The 23580-nt window shown below is 40.6% G+C and overlaps 1 long non-coding RNA gene across 1 annotated transcript in view; it reads left to right on the forward strand.

Annotated features, from left to right (window-relative positions):
- The first annotated feature begins 4507 nt into the window (after window positions 1–4507).
- The window catches only part of LOC124104779 (uncharacterized), a 35993-nt gene continuing 16920 nt past the window's right edge, over window positions 4508–23580 (forward strand). The window contains exon 1 of the long non-coding RNA XR_006855506.2: window positions 4508–4821. This is a non-coding gene — a long non-coding RNA (uncharacterized LOC124104779). The remainder of the gene's footprint in view (window positions 4822–23580) is intronic.

Here is a 23580-nt window from a genome sequence, read left to right on the forward strand (position 1 = left end):
CCCCAGGTTCTTTCCAGAGTGTGCACACTCTCCGCTCAGCCTTCCGTGCTTCCTCTCTTCTAGCCCTATGACCAGCCAGCTCAAGAGCCCAGGTTATTGTAAGACTGGGGTGGGAGGAAACTCGATGGGCCCACAGTTCAGGAACTTTCTTTCGCTCAGTCCTCAATGTGACTTTAGGGCTCAGGAGGAGTTCAGCTACCCAATTTCTTAAGCCCTTCTGCTGTTAAAACTTCCTGCCCTTGGGCTGGGATTGTGGCTCAGCGGTAGAGCGCTTGCCTAGCACATAGGAGGCCCTGGGTTCAATACTCAGCACCATGCAAAAATAAATAAAGGTATTGTGTCCAACTTCAACTAAAAAATAAATATTAAAAAAAAAAACTTCCTGCCCTGAGCAAACACTGTGGGCCCTACACTGGGGGGCAACAAGATCAGAGAAAAAGATTAAGAAGCGGCTTCTGCACCATGCCTAGATCTTGTGCCCCAGATCCTCTCTGCCCATTTCTGGGCATTGACCTCCACCTTCTCCTGCTCCTCAGTCCCAGCACAGGGAAAAAAGGATAGGATTATTGCAACTCTGTAAACTGTTTTCCTGATCCCTGAGCCCCTTCTGGTTTCAAGAAACCTCCTTCTCTCATGCTTGGAGTCAGAGCCTGTCTGCCTCAGAAGAGCAATAGAGTGGGAGAAGACAAGGGCCTGGAGGGGTGGAAAGAAGGGGCCCAAGTACAATGGAGTAGTAGGAAGAAAGCCAGAGAGGGACTGGGGGTGTAGTTCAGTGATAGAACATGTGTTTAACAGGCGCAAGGCCTTGGATTCAACGTGCAAAAATAAAGGCAGAGAGTCTTAGGTAAACTCTCTCTGCTTTATGACATGGGTCAAGTCCTTTAGCTCTTTTGAACCTGAATTTCTTCACACCAAAGTTGAGATGAAACTTACTTTTCAATACTATTGTATAGATTTGTGAAAACAGTTAAACAGATAAAGAACCTTGCACACTCATATGCAGAAGGCACTAGGGAAAAAAAAAAAGAGCAGCTATTAGGCTAGGGGTGGCGCCTGTCTGTAATCCCAGCTGCGGAGGAAGGCTGAGGCAGGAGGATCACAAGTTTAAGGTGATGCCAACCTCAGCAACTTAGCAAGACCCTATCTGAAAATAAAAAGGGCTGGGGATGTATGGAGCTCAGTGGTAGAGCACTCCTGGGCTCAGTCCCCAGTACTGAGGGAAAGTCTGCTATTATTGTCATCATAATCATGTCTTCTTTCCGGTCCAATGATCTTTGGCTTCACTGTGCATGATACTGCTATTAAGCAAAATGTAGGGGACAAATAGAGATAGGGGATCCTGGTAACTTCTCCAAAAACGTCATCTCCTTCTCCTAATCTATCCTCTTTCAGCATTTATGAGAACATACATAAAAATACAGCTAGTGTTGTGAAATGCAGGGTTCCCTTTTTGACCTAAATACTTCTAAGTAGAGCTAGCCACAGACGCTTCTCTGCAGAGCTAGACTCTAAAAACTAGAAGCTGGGGAGAGGAACAAAGGGGCAGCAGCTGGAGGGAGCACTAGACAGTCATAGTCACTGCTTCCCCTCCACCACCAGCCAGCCCTCCCAGCGACAGTACCAACACTGTCTGGACACTGCCCAGTTCACTCTCGGCTTTGGTCTGTTGAGTAGGAATATGGCTTTCACTTTAAGAAAAACCAATTATGATGCTGGGAGCAGTGGCACACACCTATAATCCCAGTGGCTTGGGAGGCTGAGGCAGGAGGATCACACGTTCAAAGCCAGTCTCAGCAACTTTACCCTGTCTCAAAAAAAAATAAAAAATAAAATAAAAGGACTGGAGAGGAGCTGGGGATGTCGCTCAGTGGTAAAGTGCTTATCTGGCATGCATGAGGCCCTGGGTTCAATCCCCAGCATCAAAATAAATAAACAGGACCAGGGAGGTAAGTCAGTGGTAAAGCCTCCCCAGTTCAATTCCCAGTACAACAACAACATCTTCACTTAATGAGACCAGAATGTTTAAAGGAAATCAATGATCTAGACGCTTGGCAAATGCTATGAGACCTGAAATGAAAAGAAGGATTTGTGTCACTTTCAGCAGGCTGTGGCCATCTCTGAACTGAGGTCCTGCAGCTGCAGGAAGAGTGTGTTTTAGCTATTACTTCTGTGTGGGAAAAGATGAAAACATCAATTTCTTCTTCCTGTGTCCCCAGTCTTGTCACCTGCCAGCAGGGCAAAGAGTGTCCTGGTGCCAGCACTCCTCAGAGGAAGTGTGCACATTCTATGAACCAGCAAGAAGCCACTCCTGGGCACACGTTCTAGGCTTTGCCACCAGGGTCCTGCAGTGGACATGTACTGGGATGTCCACTGTGGGTCTGTGAGTGGTAGCCAAGATCTGGAAATCCCCATGGAAACAGATAATACAAAATGTGGCGGTGACCCATCCCTGGGGCCACATAGCTATTGGAAGTCACGATCAGAGGTATTCCATGGATGGATCCTAAAAACACAGTGCTGAGAGAAGGCAGAAATAGAGAAGAAGAACTCAAACAGAGTATTATACATGTACGCAAAAAATGAAGACACACAAAAGAAGAATACACATTTTTCATAAACACGAAAGGTGTGTGTTGCTACATAACCAGAGCTATCACCTATATGAGAAAGATGGGGTGAACACATAAATCAGAGAAGAGGGGTCCACACAAAAACTTGCATATGAATGTTCCTAGCAGAATTATTCAGAATACCCAGAAAACGGAAAATAGCCCCAAATGTTCATCAACTGCTGAATGGATAATCAATGTGGTCTATCCATACAACTGGATATTATTTAGCCATAAAAAAGAATGAAGTACTGATTCCTACTACAAAGCGGATGGCTTTGAAAACATTACACTAACTGAAAGAAGCCAGTCACAAAAGACTATTTAGTATATGATTCCATTTATATGAACTTTCCAGAATAGGCAAATCTATGAGACAGAAGGTAGGTTAAGTTTGCGAGGGTGGGAAAGGAATTTGGGGGGAAGAATGGAGAGTGAGCACTACTGAATGTGAGATCTGTTTGGGGGATGATGAAAATGTTCTAAACTTGGATTGCAGCCATGGTTATACAACTGAGGAAATAAACCAAAGACCATTGAATGGGATATGTTAGATGATCCACCCGGATTTTATGGTACACAAACTATATCTCAATAAAGAAAAGGAGTGGAGAGAATGTTCACATGGGTTCTCTTGGGTGCTTCCTCTTTATGCTTCTGGTTTCAAACAGGAACTAGGTGAGATTCCCCTACCTTGACCCTGCCTGTGGCCCATTGCCCTCAAATGGCATATACGTGCCTCTGGCCCTTCAGGTTTGGAAAACAAGCACTGGCCAAGGATTCCTTAGAACTGACTCAGAGCTGACTCCATAGGAGAACCGATAGGATGCTCCTGCTGCCAGTCTCCAGACTGCTGTCCCCACTGTCCAAGAACAGTCACCACCAGATTGTGACTGAGACTTTCCTCACAGTGGAAGTTGGGAGAGACGTGTAGGCCCTTTGGGGTTCTGTTACCTGACCAGAGGATTATTATCAATGATGTGACTAGAAGACGTGATTCCTTCCTAACTTTGTCATGTTAGCTGTGCAACTTTAAAATGCTACACAATCTCTCTGAGCTTGTTTCTCTCTCTAGGAAGTGGGCATAAAATTAACTTGGGCAGTTTTGGATAATAAATGAAAAACCATATATATGAAAACTCCTAGCACCATACCTAAATAGGTAGTACCTGGTGGAGTTTTGCTGAATCCCCAAACACTGTTTCTCCAGAGAGCCAAAAAATTCTAATACAGTCATGAGTTTGGGGAGGTTAGTAAAAAGGTTCAGATGGTGGGAAGTAAAGTCATAATTCTGATTGAAATTCTGCTGCATGCCAGACAGTGTTGGGTGCTGGGAAACAGATGAATAAAGTGATTTTATTAGTCAGCTCTCTTGGGTTGAGAATTTAAACAGAATCCCAATTTAAACTAGTAGCAGTCGACAGGGGATGCAGAGGCTCACTAGCTGAGTTCAGTGGGAACTTGCTCTTCTCGTCATTTACACTGTTCTCTGTGGATGGGCTTTTGCTGTGTAACCTAGGAAAGTTCCCATGGTCCCTGGCTTACTGACATCAGCGGGAAATGAGAGGACTGTCCAAACCAATCCCCTGTCTTCCTTCCTGTGAAATCAGAATGTCCACAGTGAGCCACACAGGGCGTGACTGCAGGCAGCGCATGGAAATGACAGAAGACAATTTTCCATGGGGAGCCCCAGCACTTCGAAGCTCGAAAAAAAGTCTTAGTCCATAAGGAGACTGGTGATGGCAAGTGACAGAAAATACAACTCAAACTGCATGAAACAGTCACAGCGACTGACTGGCTGCTAATAGAACTGAAGAGTGCCTTGATGAGGTGGCCACGAGATTTATGGTGGCTCTGCTTCTCTCTATGCAGTTCTCTAGGCTCTGCTGCCCAAGTGTGTCTGCTTTATCTCAGGTCTGGCTTCCTGCCAGGTGTTGTGGTTGTCACCATCACTCAGGGCAACAGGCTGCCTTGTTCCCATTTGGGTATAAGACAAGAAAAACTTCCTGCAGTCCCTAAAGGAAAGTCTGAAGCCAGACAAGGCCTACAGCTCCGGTAGCCACGGAGACAGGAGGCGTGGTGCTGCGCTGGTGGCTTGGATCCATCAGAGCCCACCTGGGAGGTCCCAACCTGCCTCACAATGGGGGAAGATGGATAGACGCCGAGAACAGGAGCTCAACAGGCACCATAGGATCATAAACCTCATTTACAGGTAAGGAGACGGGGCCTAAGGATCTCCCAAAGTCCAAAATCTAGTTTACGGCAAATCAAAGACCAGCTATCAGCAGTCTTGGCTGCAGGTCAGTTGGCTGCCTGTGAATCAATAATGACATAGAAGGCCTTGATGGAAGCCAACACCCCATCCCTGGGGAGCCTGAGGCAGGGCGATGGCATCATGGCCATAAAAGGAAGGCCCACATTGGGATCCGGGACCGGGGTCCCTAACGTGGAACTCCATGGAGCACGGTGGAGATGAACCCACTAATCCCAGGATGGGCCCAAAGTGAGGTAGGGGTGGGCTTGTCCTGTCTACTTTCTTGGATTTGTCATTTCCTGAGACAGACTCTGGCTTCCCCTCTGCTCTCTCCTCCCTGCCCTGCTCCCAGGCTGAGATGGACAAGCACGAGTTGGTAATTGTGTTAGTTCAGTTTCCTCCCTGGCCCTGCCCTCCCCATAATCTGATTTCCAAGGGATAAAGGATAGTAGGGTCCAGGCTCAGGAAGAAATCTGTTCCCTTGTGTCTGTTGGACCTGCTAATTTGATAGAACTGCTGGCTGAGCTTCCACAGAACCCCCATTAGAAACAGATTTCATCTGGTTCCCGCAACCATGGCCCTAGAGAGCTTTCCTGTTCTCAGCCTAGAAGGAAATTCAGTTTCCGATTCAATTTCTGCATAAGCAAGTTAAGTCCTCATGATAAAAATGGTAACCAGTGATTGAGCACCTACTATGTGCCACACTCCGTGCTAGGTACCTTAATATCCAGGGATACACTAGGTACGCTATCACAGGTGCTCTGGGCCTGGGACTGTTTCCCTTGGCTGCTGGTCCCCTTTTACAGGATTCTCCCTGTATTTGAATGGATGTGCCCTTGGGCAGGAGGACTGCAGCCAGCTTTTGAATGGTGCTCAAGAGGAGCCATGTTCTAGGGCAAGACACTGCCCCAGTGTCCTCTCCTACCCAAGGACTCCCAGTGTCCATAGCCACTCTTCCCCACCACCCTGCCCCATTGTAGCAACGACCACCAGTAGCTACAAAGGCTCCTGAAACTCATCCTGCCCCGCCTCCTGGAAGGGCGAAGGGCAGAAAGAGAGTCAGAGGCTCCTGGAGAGAAGCAGCTCTGCCCTCTATTAATCATGTTACTTAAACCCTGAGCTGAGGCTTCCTCATCTGGAAAATGGGGATAATATAATCTACCCTACAGGGCAGTTAAGAATTACTTAAGGCTGGGGTATAGCTCAGTGGTAGAGAGCTTGCCTAGCATGCTCCAGGCTGTGGGTTCAATTCCCAGCATCACAAAAGGAGAAGATAAAAAACAAAAAACAAAACAACGACAACAACAACAAAAAACACTTCAACTTTTAAAAATTACTTAAAAGTTAAGAATACTTAACTGAAACTCTACCCTCCCACACATACCTCCACACATACAAGAGATGGCACTCAGGGCACTCTCTCACTGTGCTACACCCCCAGGCCTTTTAATTTTTTGTTTTGATACAGTCTCACTAAGTTGCTAAGGCTGGCCTCAAACTTGCGCTCCTCCTGACTCAGCCTCCCAAGTCACTGGGATTCTAGGTGAGTGCCACTCATACCTGGCTAGTCTCAGTTTGAGGTACGAATCATGACTCATCCCTGGTTCCAGGGTTTTTCCAGAGTCTGGACCACATCTGGGCCTGGTTGTCACCAGCTCCCCCTGGACCTCCTTCCCGGGAATCTCAGGGTGCTCACAGTGGCGCAGGGCAGTGGGGTACGGCTTGCCAGTTAGCTCACCACACACAAACTGGAGCCACCTGCTTGCTCCTTGAGGATCCCTGTCCCCAAGTAGCTCATGTTCTCAGCACACAATGAATGAATGAATGTGTGAAGTGACATGTAGCCACACATGCTCTGTCCCAGCTATGAAAGAGGCTACTAGACACTGAGCTAAGGTGCTGGTATGACTGCTACCCCAGAGAAGTGACCAGTGATTCCCTTGTGCCATCCACCAGGCAGTATGTACCCACTTCCCCAGGCAGCCAGCCCACTACTGGAATCAACTGGGGTGCCCCAAGGTACAGCTGGATTATCCCCCACCCTGGAGAGGTCCCTTCTCTCAGGCTGCTTCTGAGGAACAGGCCTGGGCCCAGCCCCTGCTGCCCAACTCTGAGCACAGGTTCAGACCAGTGGCCCTGGGCACTAGTGTGGAAAGGACACTGACACCCCCTCTCCAAGAGCTCCAAGCCTGGCTCTCCTAGACTTGCTGCCCTGCCTCATTCAAATCTGCCCCATTGTCATGTCTCCAAGAGGACTTTGCTACCCATCTTACTGAATTAGCCAGCCCCACACATGACCATACCCCATTGACCCCATCCTGACGGCTTAGCTTAGACTGCTTGGTCTGTTGAGCACATATTACTATGTGGTGCTTCATAGGTTCCCCAATTTCTTTCTTTCTTTGTTTTACTTTTTGAAATGTATTTGATTTTAAATGCAGGTTCCCCAATTTCTTTGTTTTGGTCTCCCCATGTCATGAGAATGTAAGATCCACATGGACAGGGCCTTGCACCTGTTATGGTCCCAAGTACACCATGAGCATTCGATACAGGCACATTGAATGAATGAATGAATGGATGCACGTATTAATGAGTGAATAAAAATATTATTTTTCATTGTTTTCCTAGATAATTGTTAATTTTAGTTTTGATTTCCTCCCTATCTAATGATTAGGCATGTTTCTTAATTTCTGTATCCAAGGATTCTGCATCCTCTGAGTCAACCAATGGCGGATAAAAAATATTTTTTTAAAAAATTGCTTTCATACAAAACACATAGCAAACATTTTTTCTTATCATTATTCCCTAAACAATATAATACAACAACTATTTATATAGCATTTACATTGTATTAGGTATTATAAGTAATCTACAAATTACTTATACTATATAATGGTGATGCATGCCTCTAAACCCATGTTGAGGCAGAGGAGCCCAAGTTCAAGGTCAGCCTCAGCAATTTAAGGAAACTTGTCTCAAATTAAAAGAAGAAGAAGAAGAGGAGGAGGAGGAGGAGGAGGAGGAGATGGAAAAAAGGACCAGGGATGTAACCCAGTGGCAGATTCCCTGGGTTCAATCCCCAGGACTGCAAAAATAAATAAATAAAGATTTAAAAATAAACTACATAGGAGAATGTTCACAGATATGTGCACATACCACACCACTTTATATAAGGACTTTTTTGAGCACCTGTGAATGTTGGTATCTGAAGAAGTACTAGAACTAGTCCCCTGAGGATAGAGGGACAACTATAACTAGACTTTTTGAGAAACAGGCTGGATGAGGTGGGCTGCTTGTAATCCCAGCAATTCGGGAAGCTGAGGCAGGAAAATTGCAAGTTTGAGACCATCTTCAGAAACTTAAGGAGACCTTGTCTCAAAATAAAAATCATAATTTTAAAAAGGGCTGGAGGTATATCTCAGTGGAAGAGTACCCTGGGTTAAATCTCCAGCACCACGAAATCAAATAAGTGAGTAAATAAAAAGAAAAAGAACGGGAGTTGTAGTTCAATAATAGAATGCCTCTGGGTTCAATCCCCAGCACTGAAGGAGAAAAAGGGGATATTGGAATCATATTTGTGTCTAATTTTATTGGATTATGATCAGAGAATATGGCCCATTAAATCTCAGCTTTTAAGTTTTTATGAAGGTTTTCTTTTTATTCATTTTCTTTTTTTTTTTTTCATTTTAAAACCTTTTATATTAGAATAGTTCTACCGTGCACAAAAGGAGAAAATATTGCCATGAAGCTTCACATCCCCATCATCGGGGTTCCACGATCATCAATTCATGGTCAGCCTTGTTTCTCTAGTACCCCTCCCATTATTTTGAAGTAAATCCCAAAGTACTGACTTATTGAAAATGCCTCATGATCACAGGGAAAAATATATTCTATTTAGTGGATGCAATGAAAAATTAATTGCATCATTCAAACCCATTGTAATTCTTTTCTTTAATGGTAGTTCTCTTAATTATAAGAGGAAAACTAAAACACTTTCATTTTTTATGAACTTCTGCTTGCGTCTGTAACAGTCTTTGCTGTCTATAATTAACTTCTATTTGGTTCACACAGGTTTTATGGCTGCTGGCAGGCTAGCATCTATTGAGCACTTTGGTTAAAAATAGGTCCAGAGAGAGAACCATTCAGTTCTCAGAGCTACTTATGAAAGTCCCCTTCCTATTTACATCTGGGATGGGAACAACACAGCCCAAATGGTAATGGTCTCAAAATTACCAGCCTGTGAAAATGAGGGTGGAGAATGAAACTGTTATTTGAGCCCATGCTGGAAAGAATTAAATTCTAAAACCCTGCATCCGGGTTCCACAATGAATGATGGTAAACTGTGTCAGAGGAAGCGAAGGTCACCTGGGAAGGCTCCATGCAGCTTTCAGGACCCACAGAGCTCTCCCAACACAGGTAGGTGATTCTTAGAGACACTAAGCCTGCAGGACAGGAGAGAGGATTAGAGGCTCATACACAAGGCAGGCTTCTAGAACCACAGCTCAGTTGCCCTCTTTAGACTTAATTCCTCAACATTAGTCTTAATTTTGTGTGTGTGTGAGAGAGAGGTATTGAAGATGCAACCAAGGGCCTCATGCTCACTAGATAGGTGCCATACGACTGAGCCAGACCCCCAAGCTCAATCAGCTTCTTTTCTTTAGGTAAGGATAAGGGACATGCTCTTTGGAAAGGCTGGTCTCTACCTGCCTACCTTCCTCTTTTCTTTCTTCCTTTATTTTTAAATATATATTTTTAAATTTTTTGGAATTTCTTTTTTTTTTTGGCATTTTGAAGGCTTTTTTTAAAATTGGAGGTGTAACTTTTAAACAGCAAGGCACACTCATCTTTAATGATAAATTCCAATCAAAAGTCCCTTGAGCCGGGCGCGGTGGCACACACCTGTAATCCCAGCAGCTTAAGAGGCTGAGGCAGGAGGATCACGAATTCAAAGCCAACCTCTGCAAAGGGAGGCACTAAGTCACTCAGTGAGACCCTGTCGCTAAATAAAATACAAAATAGAACTGGGGGTATGGTTCAGTGGTTGAGCGCCCCTGAGTTCAGTCCCCAGTACCAAAAAAAAAAAAAAAAAAAAAAGAAAAAAGTCCTATAATTTTCACACACCTGTATAGCTATACCCCAGATCAAGATGCTGGGTATTCCTGCCACCCAGGGCCCTCCCTATGTCCTTTCCTGCCCCAGCCTCCTCCACCTCCACTCCCACTCTGCCAGGAAGCTACTCTTCTGCTTCCTGTCTCCATGGATTGATTTTGCCTGTTCCCTAACTTCATAACGTGAATGTAAAGCCTCCTTGGAGACTTGGCTCTGACTTTCCCACACTTCCATGCTGGGTGACCCCAGGAAGACCAGCCAGCTGTGCGGACAGCTGGCTTGCCAAGTACAAAACCCAGTGAGACCAGGGCTGTCCCCACTGTCTGTTCTTGATCAGATGGACACCATGCCCTGACCTTGAGCCTGGCCTACCAGCCTCCCTCTTGTACTCGCTGACCACTGACCACAGACACTCAGGAGGAGAGTGATGTGACAGGCAGACAATCCTCACCTCTGCCAGGAAGGTACAAAGTCATGTGGAACAGGAGTCTAACACCCTGGATTTTGATCATTCTCCACTAATTGTATAACCTCCCTTGATCCCTCATCTTCTTCATCTGTAAAATGGCATGCTAATAATGCTTTCCTCACAAGAGAGAGTATAGGAAAGTGCTTTACAAACCATCAAGTGTCATGAAAGAATAAGGAGTCGTTTCTATTACCATAGGAGACTTCCAAACTCCAAATAGGCATGAGCCCAAAGGCACAGTCAACCCAAGCAGGCTACCATGGCCCTTCTATAATGGCTTTTCTGCTTATTTTTCAAGGCAGAAAACTGGAGTCTGATGGGAACCCCTGGAAGGCTTTGATATAGCCTCTCCACCAGTTTAATTACAGCTGTCATTTGTCAAGGGATCATCGTGTGCCTAGTAAAGTCCTGAGAATTATACAAGCATGCTCTCCTTTACTTAGGGAAATTCCTCATAGATACTGTTATCATTCAGTTGTACAGATGAAGAAACTGAGGCACCAAGAGTTTAAAAAATGCCAAAGTTATAAAGCAAGTGACAGAACTGGAATTTGAACCAAGAATTATGATTTGAGAAACTTCACACTTTTTGTGGGGAGACGGTACTGGGTATTGAACTCAGGGGCACATCCCCAGCCCTATTTTGAATCTTTATTTTAGTTTAGTTTAGTTTAGTTATACATGGACACAATGTCTTTATTTTGTCAATTTATTTTTATGTGGTTCTGAGGATTGAACCCAGTACCTCACACATTTGAGACAAGCACTCTGCCTCTGAGCCCCAGCCCCAAGCCCCCCTATTTTGTATTTTACTTAGAGACAGGATCTCACTGAGTTGCTTAGCGCCTCACTTCTGCTAAGGCTGGCTTTGAATTCATGATTCTCCTGCCTCAGGCTCCCAAACTGCTGGATTACAAGCATGCTCCCCTGCACCCGGCTAGAACCTTCACTCTTTTTTTTTTAATATATTTTTAGTTGTAGATGGACACAATGCCTTTATTTATTTATCTTTATGTAATGCTGAGGATCGGACCCAGGACCTTACACATGCTAGGCCAGCGCTCTACCGCTGAGCCACAACCCCAGCCCTAGAAACTTCACTCTTGAGCGGCCTCTCTGACAGTCCCTTAACCTTAACCCTTAAATTTTTCATCATGAAAGAAATAACACCTTCCTTATAGTATGATTGAAATAATATATGAGAAAATTTGGCATATATTATAATACATGTTTCTTAAATGTTGTTTCCTTTCACATATGTGTGTTGGGTCAATTTTCAGGGCAGATATATTCACTCTACCACCAACGTGGTTGCGCCATTTTTTAATTTTAATTTTTATTTATACTGGAGATTAATTCCAGGGATGTTCTACCACTGATACATCCTCAGTCCTTTTTAAAAATTATTTTTAAATCGTCTTTACCCTTGGGGCTGGGGATGTGGCTCAAGCGGCAGCGCGCTCGCCTGGCATGCGTGCGGCCTGGGTTCGATCCTCAGCACCACATACAAACAATGATGTTGTGTCCGCTGAAAACTAAAAAAAAAAAATATTAAAAAAAAAATTCTCTCTCTCTCTCTTTAAAAAAATAATAAATTGTCTTTACCCATTTAAAAAAGTAAGTTATTTGCCTTCTTAGTGTTGAGGTGTAAGAATTCTTTTTATCTTTTGGATTCAAATCCTGTTACAGATATATGCGTTGCAAATATTTCCTCCCAGACTGTAATTTGTCTTCTCGTTTTCTTCACAATATTTTTCAAAGAATAAAATGTTTAAATTCTGATGAGGTCTATCACTTTTTCATTTATGATCTGCAGGGGAGGGTTGGTTTGTTTTTTGTACCAGGGATTGAACCCAGGGGTGCTTAGCCACTGAGCCATATTCCCAGCCCTTATAAATATTTTTTTTCTAGAGACAGGTCTCACTGAGTTGCTCAGTACCTCACTAAATTGCTGAGGCTGGCTTAGAACTCACAATCCTCCTGCCTCAGCCTCCCAAGCTGCTGGGATTATAGGTGGGTGCCACCGCGCCCGGGGTTGCTCTGCAGTTTTGAGTTCCATCTAAGAAATCTATGAAACCCAATATCACAAAAATTTTTCCTACATTTTATTCTAAAAGTTTTGCATTTACGCTTTTACCTTTAGGTATATAAATTCATCTTGAGTTAATTTTGGTGTAAGGTATGAGGTAAGGGTTGCAATTCCTAATTTTCATATGAAAACCAGCACTATGTCTGGAAAACATTCTCTATTAATTGCCCTGTCACTTTAAAAACAAAACAACTGATTGGATGTGTATTGGTCTATTTCCAGACTTTTCATAATGTTCTGTTGATCTATCTGCCTTTACACCATCACCATATTATCTTCTTTACATAGCTTCGTAACAAGTCTTGAAATCAGTCAATGTAAGTTTTCCACCTTTGTTCTTCCTTTACAAAACTGTTTTATCTAGGTCATTTCTAGTTCCATATACATTTTTTAAGTGAATTTGTTATTTTTAGATATACATGACAGTAGAGCATATTTTGACATATTATACATAGATGTAGTATAACTTCCCATTCTTGTGGTTGTCATGATGTGGAATTACACTGGTCGTGTATTCATATATGAACATAGGAAAGTAAAGTCTGATTATTCTGCTGCCTTTCCTATTCCCATTCCCCATCCCTTCCTTTCATTCCCCTTTGTCTACATTGAACTTCTATTCTTCTTCCCCAATCCTTATTGTGTATTAGCATCTGCATATAAGAGAGAACATTTGACCTTTGGTTTTCAGGAACTGGCTTATCTCATTTAGCATGATAGTTTCCAGTTCCATCAATTTATAGCAAATGCTATGATTTCATTCTTCTTTAGGGCTGAGTAATATTCCATTGTGTATATACATCATATTTTTTTAACCCATTCATCTGTTGAAGGGCATGTAGGTTAGTTCTATAGCTTAGCTATTATGAATTAAGCTGCTATAAACATTGATGTGGCCACATCACTATAGTATGCTGATTTTAAATCCTTTGGGTATATGCCGAGGAATGGGATAACTGGGTCAGATGGTGGTTCCCTTCCAAGTTTTCTAAGGAATCTCCATACTGCTTTCCAGAGTGGTTGTACTAATTTGCTGTCCCACCAACAAAGTATGAGTGTACCTTTTCCCCCACATCCTTGCCAACATTTATTGTTATTTGTATTCTTTATAATTGCCCTTCTGACTGGAGTAAGACAAAATCTCAGTGTAGTTTTAAATTGTATTCCTCTAATTGCTAGAGATGTTGAACACTTTTTCATATATTTGTTGACTGACTATATTTCTTCTTCTGTGAAGTGCCTGTTCAGTTCCTTTACCCATTTATTGATTGGATTATTTGCATTTTTGGTGTTAAGTTTTTTGAGTTATTTGTATTTCCTGGAGATTAATGCTCTGTCTGAGGGGCAGATGGCAAAGATTTTCTCCCATTCCGTAGACTCTCTCTTCACATTCTTGATTGTTTCCTTGGCTGTGAAGAAGCTTTTTAGTTTGATACCATCCCATTTGTTGATTCTTGATTTTAGGAGTCTTGCATTTTAGGAGTCTTATTGAGGAATTTGGTTCCTAAGCTGATATGAAGTAGAATTGGACCTACTTTATCTTCTAGTAGGTCCACATACATTTTAGAGTTAGCTTGTCAATTTCTACCACCATAAAAAAAAAACAAACAATTGGTTTGAAAACCAATTTTATTTGGGATTGCCTTGAACAAATACCTTAATTTGAAGAGAATTAACATCTTTAAAATATTGTATCTTTCAGGAACTGGGGTTGTGGCTCAGTGATAGAGCACTTGCCTGGCATGTGTGAGGTGCTGGGTTCAATCTTCAGCACCACATAAAAATAAATAAATAAAACAAAGGTATTATGACCATATACAAAAAAAATTTTTAAATACTGCATCTTTCAATCCATAAGCATGATATCTATTTAATTCTTATATTTTTCATAGTTATTCTCTGTATAGTTCTTTGTATATATTTTGTTAAATTTTTCCATATGAAATAAAGTTTCTTGACATTATTGCAAATGGTATATTTATATTTTTATTTCTGATTATGCATTGCTAGTATGTAGAAATGCAGTTGATTTTTGTATATTGACTTTGTTCCAGTGTGATCTTGCAGAACTCACTTATTAGTTTTGATAGCTTTTCATAGGTACTTTATGGCTTCCAAATTAGACAGCCATGTTGTCTCTGAGTAAGAATAGTTTCCAGTCTGTGTGACTTTTATTCCTATTATGTGTCTCTTGTTCTGCCTAGGACATTGTGTTAGTCAGATTTCCATTGCTGTGACAAAATACCTGAGATAATCAACATAAGGAAGGAAAAATTATTTTGGCTCACAGTTTCAGTCCATGGTCAATTGGTTCTGAGCTTTGGGCTTTGGTGGCACAGTACATTATGGTGGGAGTACTGCCTCATGGTGTGTGGAGGAGGTTGCTTCATCTCATTGTCACCTGGAAGTGAAAAATAGAGAGAGGAATGAAAAGGGATCCAAATATACCTGATGACCTAACTTCCTTCAATGAGGCCCCACCTCCTATGAGTTCTGTCACCTCCCAATGTCACCACAGGCTGTAAACTAAGAAGCCTTTACCACATGGGTCATAGAGGACAGATAGGTCATAGAAGGCAGTCTAGATCCAAACTATAGCAGGTATCTGGTAAAATGCTAAAATGAAGTGACAAAGGCAGATATTTTTCCCTTTTCCCCATCTTTGGGGGAATATATTATGTTGTATATATTCCTAATGATTAAGAAAGTTTGTGATATTGCTCAGTTGGTAGAGTGCTTGCCTTGCATGCACAAGGCCCTAGGTTCAATCCCCAGCACCACACACACACCCCACAAAAAGAAAGTTTGCTAAATGACTTTTGAATTCTGTCAAACACTTCTTATAACTCTAAGGAGATGATCATGTAGTTTTAAAAAAAATGTTGGTATGGTGAATTAATTGGTTTTCTAGTAGCAGTAAACAACCTTTCATTTCTGGAATAAACCTGATTTGGTCATGCCTTATTTCCCTTTTTATCTATTACTAGATTTGATTTGCTAAAATTTTGTTAAGCATCTATGTGTCTATGTTCATCAGGGATTCATTTCTTTTCTTGTAATCTTATAATAGAATCTTTTGTCTAATTTGAATATAGTTGGTAACGTGGGCCTCAAAAATGAGCTTAAAAGTGTCACTTTTTCTTTCATTTCTCTGAAGGAAATTGTGAGAATCGACCCTATTTTTTTTTCCTGAATGTTAGTTGGAATTTACCACTGAAGCCTGGATCTGGAAATTTCTTTGTGGAAAGATCTTTTAAATACAATTTACTTTAACATTTTTTACTGAAATAAATATTACATAACATAAAATTCTCCATTTTAACCATTTTGAAGTACACACAACTCAGACGTTTTCACTGTAGTTGCAACCATTACTATTATGAATTGGAGAACATTTCCATTGTATTTCCTAATTCTTCCTTCCCTAATTCTCTACTAACCACTAATCTACTTTCTGTCTATGTGGATTAGCCTATGAAAAGTTCATATAAATGAAATAATACAATATGTGGTCTGGTATCTTTCACTTAGCATAGTTTTTTTTTTTAAGGTTTATCTATATGTCTCATGTATCAATACTGCATTCCCTTTATTGCTGATATGCTATTGTATGAATACCCCATATGTTTATCCCTTCATCAGTTGATGAAAAGTGAGCTGTTCCAATTTTGGGTTATAAATAATGCTGCTATGGTCATCCGTGTACAAGTTTTTGGGTGGACATACATTTTCCATCTCTTGGTTGTACACTTAGGAGTGGAATTGCTAGATCATATGATAACTCTATGTTTAACTTTTTGAGAAACTGCCAGACTATTTCCCAAAGTGGCTGTCACATTTTACACACCCACCAGCAACACATGAGGCTTCCAATCACTCCATACCCTTGCCATTGCTTTTTATTATTTTCCATTTTCTTGGAAATGGGTACCAGGGATTGAACTCAGGGGCACTTGACCACTGAGCCACATCCCTAGCCCTATTTTGTTTTTTATTGGCAACAAGTTCTCACTCAGCTGCTTAGTGCCTTGCTAAATTGCTGAGGCTGCCTTTGAACTTGAGATCCTCCTGCCTCAGCCTCCCACACTGCTGGGATTACAGGCATGCACCACTGCGCCCAGCCTACTTCTTTCTTTTAAAAAATACTATAGTCATGCCAATGGGTGTGAAGTAGTATCTCATTCAATATTACCTTAATGATTGATGACATTGAGTATCTTTCATGTGCTTATCAGAACTTTTTTTGGATAAACATCTATTTAAATGCTGTTCTGAGTTTTAAATTTGATTGCATCTTATTGTTGAGTTGCAAGAGTTCTTTACGTATTCTGCATACTAGATCCTTATCAGATATATGATTTGATCCCCCCATTCCTACTCAGATAGATGATTTGTAAATACTTTATCCAGTTCTATTGTTTCATTTTTAAAATTCTGTTCTTTGATGTATAATAGGCCATAACTTTTTTTCTTTAGTTACTTGTGTTTTGGTGTCATGATCAAGAAATAATTGCCCAATCTGAGGTTACAAAAATATATATAACTATGTTGGCTATGAACAGTTTTATAGTTTTAGCTTCTACATGCAGGTCTTTGATCCATTTTGAGTTAATTTTTGTGTATGGTGTGAAGTAGGGGTCCAACTTCCTTCTTTGGCCTGTGGATGTCCAGTTCTCCCAGCACCATTTGTTGTAAAGACTCTCCTTTATCCATTGAATACACTTGGCAACCTTATCGAAAATCAATTGAGCATCCATGTCTGAGTTTATTTCTGGACTCTCAGTTCTATCCTATTGATCCAAATATCTATGCTTATATCAATACCACACTATTTTTGTTACAGTAGCTTTGAACTAAATTTAGAAATCAAAATATTAGTCTTCCATCTTTGAAGTTCTTTTCAAAATTGATTCATCTTGGGGCTGGGGTTGTGGCTCAGTGGTAGAGTGCTTGCCTAGCATGTGTGAGGCCCTGGGTTCAATTCTCAGCACCACATAAAAATAAATAAATAAAATAAAGGTATTGTGTTCAACTGTGACTAAAAAATAAATATAAGAAAAATTGTTTCATCTTTTTCTGAGTTCCTTGAATTTCCAATGAAAATTTAGAATTGTCTTGTCCTGAATTTCTTCAGAAAGCACCATTTTAATTTTAATTAGAAATTTCGTTGAAACTATAGATCAACGTGAGGACTATTTTGAACTTAATATTAACTCTTGGAAAGATGGAAAGATCTCCCATGCTCTTGGATAGGCAGAATTAATATAGTCAAAATGGCGATACTACCAAAACTGGTTATACAGATTTAATGCAATTCCTATTAAAATCCTAATGATATTCTTTGTAGAACTAGAAAAAGCAATCATGAAATTTATTTGGAAAAATAAGAGACCAGGAATAGACAAAGCACTCCTCAGCAAGAAGAGTGAAGCAGGAGGCATCACAATACCAGAACTTAAACTATATTACAGATCAATAGTAATAAAAACTGCATGGTATTGGTACCAAAATAGACATATAGACCAATGGTACAAAATAGAATATACAGAGACAAACCCACACAAATATGGTTATCTCATACTATATAAAGGTGCCAAAAACATACATTGGAGAAAAGATAGTTATTCAACAAATGGTGCTGGGAAAACTGGAAATCCATATGTAGCAAAGTGAAATTAAACCTGTATCTTTCACCCTGCACAAAAATCAACTCAAAGTGGATCAAAGACTTAGACACTAGAACAGATATCCTGTGCCTAATAGAAAAAAAAGTAGAGCCAAATCTTCATCATGTTAGCTTAGAGTCATGTTAACTTCCTTAACAAGACTCCTAAAGCACAAGAAGTAAAATCAAGAATTAATAAATGGGATGTATTCAAACTAAAAAGCCTCTTCTTAGCAAAGGAAACAATCAATAATGTAATGAGAGAGCCTACAGAATGGGAAAAAATCTTTACCACACACAATTCAGAGCACTAATCTCCAGCATATATAAAGAACTCTAAAAACTTACACACACACACACACACACACATACACAAACAACAATAAATGTGCTAAGGAACTGAACAGATACTTCACAGAATAAGAAATACAATTGATCAACAAACATATGAAAAAATGGTTATCATCTCTAGCAATTAGAGAAATGCAAATCAAAACTACTCTGAGATTTCATCTCACTCCAATCAGAATGGCAATTATCAAGAAGACAAGCAATAAAAAGTGTTGGTGAGGATGTGGGAGAAAAGGTTTACTCATACATTGCTGGTGGAACTGCACATTGGTGCAACCACTATGGAAAGCAGTAGGAGATACCTCAGAAAACTTGCAATGGAACCACTATTTGACCCAGCTGTCCCACACCTCAGTTTATACCCAAAGGTATTAAAATCAGCATACTACAGTGACACAGCCATATCCATGTTTATAGGAGCTCAATTCACAATAACTGAGCTATGAACCAATCTAGGTGCCCTTCAACAGATGAATGGATAAAGAAAATGTGGTAAATATACACAATGGAATATTACTCAGACTTAAAAAAGAACGAAATTATGGCATTTGCAGGTAAATGGATGGAACTAGAGAATATCATGCTAAGTGAAATAAATCCCACCCCCAAAAAAGCCAAATGTTTTCTCTGATTAGTGAATTCTGATCCATAGTGAGATGGGGGATAGGGAAGAATGAAGGAACTTTGGTTTGTACAGAGGGGAGTGAGAGGAGAGGTCAGGCTCTGGGGATGGGAAGGACAGCAGAATGAGACAGACATTATCACCCTATATGCATGTATGACTACACTACTGGAATGACTCTGCACCATGTATAGCCAGAGAAATGAGAAGCTGTGCTCCATTTGTGTACAATATGTATTCTACTGTAAAATAAATAAATAAATATTAACTCTTCCTGTCAATGAATATGAGATATCATTTCCATTTATTTTACTCTTCTCTAATTTCTTTTTTTTTTTAAGTATTCTTTAATTTCTTTCTTTTTTTTAAGGTGTGGTTCTCTTTTTTTTTTTTAAAGAGAGAGAGAGAGGAGAGAGAGAGAGAGAGAGAATTTTAATATTTATTTTCTAGTTTTCGGTGGACACAACATCTTTGTTTGTATGTGGTGCTGTGGATCGAACCCGGGCCGCACGCATGCCAGGGGAGTGAGCTACCGCTTGAGCCACATTCCCAGCCCCGTATTCTTTAATTTCATTGAACAATATCTTGTGGTTTTCAAAGTGTAAGTCTTGCACTTCTTCAGAAAGACCCATTTTTTTGGCACTGCCTCAGTCTACCCCTGTGACCTACAGCACGGCAACCAGTGCACCCAGAAATTGGTTCTCTTCTTGAGTGGAAAGCTTAGACTCCATGCCCTCCAAAGTCTTTCCAACACTAACATTATATGGTGTGTGTGTGTGTGTGTGTGTGTGTATGTGTATAATTTTTTTTTGTACTGAGGATTGAACAGAGGGCTGCTTAGTGCTTAAAACACGGAGCCACATCCCCAGTCCTTTTTATATTTTATTTAGAGGCAGGGTCTCGCTAAGTTGCTTAGGCCTTGCTAAGTTGCTGATGCTGGCTTTGAACTTGCTCTCCTCCTGCCTCATCCTCCTGAGCTACCAGGATTACAGGCATGCACCACTATGCCTGGTCATATCTATGTTTGACCAGTCACTTAGGCCCATTGAAATCTCCAACCCTTTCCTTCTGCATTCCTCACTGCTATTACCTGTGTAATAAGAGTGGGCTCCTCCCTTTATGTATATATGTATGTATATATTTATTTTTGTGTGTGTATGTATGATACTATGGATTGAAACTACTTCACACATGCTAGGCAAAACTTTACCACTGAGCTATATTCCCAGCCCTTTAGAAATTTAATTTTGAGACAGAGTTCTACCAAGTTGCTAAAGCTGGCCTGGAACATGTGATCCTCCTGCCTCAGTCTCCTAAATAGCTGTAATTACAGACATGCGCCATCACGCTCAGCTTGTCAGAAGATTTTTAACCAAAAATCTATTCAATTTTTCTGTTTCTTAGGTAAGCTTTGATACTACTTTGTGTATTTCAAAGAATTTGTGCATGGCATCTATTGACATAAAGGTATTTATAATATTCCCTTATTCTCTTTTTAATGTCTATAGGATCTGCACTGATGTATTTAATTTTATTTCTGGTATTAGTAATTTTTGTTTTCATTCTTTTAAAAAAATTTTTAGTTGTAGATGGACACAATACCTTTATTTTATTTATTCATTTCCATGTGGTGCTGAGGACCAAATCCAGTGCCTCACACATGCCAGGCAAGCATTCCACCCCTGAGCCAAAACCCTAGCCCCATTTTTTTTCTTGACAAGTCTATCTAGATATTAGTTAATCATATTCATCATTTCAAAGATCCAACTTTTGACTTCATTGGTTTTCTCTATTGTTTATAGAAAGTCCATTTCTGTTTTATTAATTTCCATATTTTTATTGCCAGACTTTTACTTACTTTGATTAGTTTGCTTCCTGACCCCCCACTCTTGGAGTTTCATAAATTAAGTGTATTTCATTGATTTGAGATCTTCTTACTTTTCTTATAGAAGCATGTGATGCTCTGAATTGCCTGTTACACATTGCCTTAACTGAACCCCACAAATTTTGATAAGTTGCTTTAATTTTCATTGAGTTCAAAACATTTTATAATGTCTTTCAGTTTCATTTTTTGACCCACGGGTTGAGTGTCGTAATTTCCAAATATTTGAAGATTTCCCCAGAAATTTTCCTGATGTTGGTTTTAGTTTAATTCTGTTGCAGGGTGGCTGGGGATGAGGCTCAGTGGTAGAGCACTTGTCTGGCATGCTTGAGGCCCTGGGTTTGATTCTCAGTACTACAAAAAAGATAAAAATAAGTAAGTTTCTTGTAGTAAGAGAATGTACTCTGGTTAATTTTAATCACTTTACATTTATTTAGATTGTTTTATGGCCCAGAATGTGATCTATTTTTATATTGTTTCATATGTACTTAGAAATGATGTGTATCATGTTTGTTATTACAAATTTGTATCACAAATATCAATTAGGTCACGTTTTTCTATATTTCAACTGATTTTTTGTTGTTACTGTTTACTTATTTCATCAATCATTGAGAGAAGTGTTGATATCTCAATAGTTACCAATTTGTTTGTTTTCATCCTTATTTCTTTGTGATATGTTTTGAAGGTATATTAGGACTGTTAAATCTTCTTGATGAATTAACCTCTTATGGTTTTGAAATGTTTGTCATTACTCATTACCACTGATAAATAGTTCTTATTCTAAAGTTTACTGTCTCTGACATTACATGTCACTTTTGTTTTATTTTGATTTTTAAGAGACAAGGTCTCATTGTATTGCCTGGGCTGGCCCTAAATTTCTCTGTTCAAGTTATCCACCTGTGTCAGCCTCCAGAGTAGCTGAGACTATAAGTCCTGCCACCATACCCAGAAGTGTTCCTTATTATTATTATTATTTTTTTTTTTTAAAAAGCTTTCCTCCCGGGCTAGGATTGTGGCTCAGCGGTAGAGCGCTCACCTGGCACAGGCGGGACCCGAGTTAGATCCTCAGCACCACATAAAAATAAAAGCATTGTGTTATGTCCATCTATACCTAAAAAATAAATATTAAAAAAAAGCTTTCCTCCTTCTTCTCTTCCTCCTCCTCTCCCCCTCTCCTTCCCCTCCCCCTCCCCCTCCCTTTCCTTCCCCTTTCCTCCTTCTCCTCCTCCTCCTTCTCCTCCTCCCCCTCCTCCTCCTCCTTCTTCCAGGGATTGAACTCTTGACCACTGAGCCACATCCCTAGCCCTATTTTGTATTTATTTAGAGACAGGTCTCATTGAGTTGCTTAGCTCCTTGCCAGTGCTGAGGCTGGCTTTGAACTCTCGATCCTCCTGTCTCAGCCTGGGGAGCTGCTGGTATTACAGGTGTGTGCCACTGCCCAGTTTAAACTTTCTTTTTGTTTAACTGCTTTACTGAGGTATTATAAGTTGCATATGTTTAGAGTATACATTGGTTCATAAGTTTTAACATATGTATAGACCCATGAAACTGTCATCATGATCCATTGTTCTTTTTTATTTTTATATGTGACACTAGAAACTGAACTCAAGGTCTTGCACATGCTAGGCTCTGAGCTATATCCTCAGCCCTTTTTATTTTGAAACAGGGTCTTTCTAAATTACTCGTGATCCTCCTGCCTCAGCCTACTGGGTATTAGGGATGACAGCCCTACACCACCATGGCTGGCTCTCTTTTGTATGGCATGTGTTTTCCTATTGTTTCACTTTTAACCTAGCGGGGGTGTGTGTATGTGTATTCTTTGTTGTTGTTGTTGTTGTTGTTGTTGTTCCAGGGATTGAACCCAAAGGTGCTTAACCACTGAGCCACATCCCCAGCCCTTTTTATATTTTATTTAGAGACAGGGCTTCGCTAAATTGCCAAGACTGACTTTGAACTCACGATCCTCCTACCTGAATCTCCTGAGCTGCCAGGATTACAGGTGTGCACAACTATGCCCAGCTTGTATCCTTTTTTTAACATTTATTTTTTAATTATAGGTGGACACAATATCTTTATTTTATTTTTATGTGGTGCTGAGGATCGAACCCAGTGCCTCACGCATGCTAGGCTAGCGCTCTACTTCTGAGCCACAACCCCAGCCTCCAGTTTGTATCTTTTTAAAAATGGGATCCTTCCTCTGTTTTCAATCCCAAATGACAATCTGGCTTTTTTCTTTCCTCCTCCTCCTCCTCCTCCTCCTCCTCCTCCTCCCCCTCCTCCATCTTCTTCTTCTTTGTACTGGAGATTGAATCCAGGGGTCCTTTATCACTGAGCTAAATCCCCAGTTCTTTTTATTTTTTGTTTTGAGATAGGCTTCCTTCAACTCTGTCCTATCTAAGTAAGTGATATCCTAAACAATCATTGCTGTAAAATGCACACCTTGATAAAATGGTCGTTCGTCTCTATGATGTATTAAAATAAATTCCTATTAAAATTTTTTTAAATGCACATGATCAACCTAAAAGGATTT

The sequence above is a fragment of the Marmota monax genome, unplaced genomic scaffold (assembly GCF_021218885.2).
Source record: "Marmota monax isolate L192 unplaced genomic scaffold, Marmota_monax_Labrador192_F-V1.1 WCK01_AAM20220418_F8-fsc00001, whole genome shotgun sequence".
NCBI classification, from domain to species: domain Eukaryota; kingdom Metazoa; phylum Chordata; class Mammalia; order Rodentia; family Sciuridae; genus Marmota; species Marmota monax.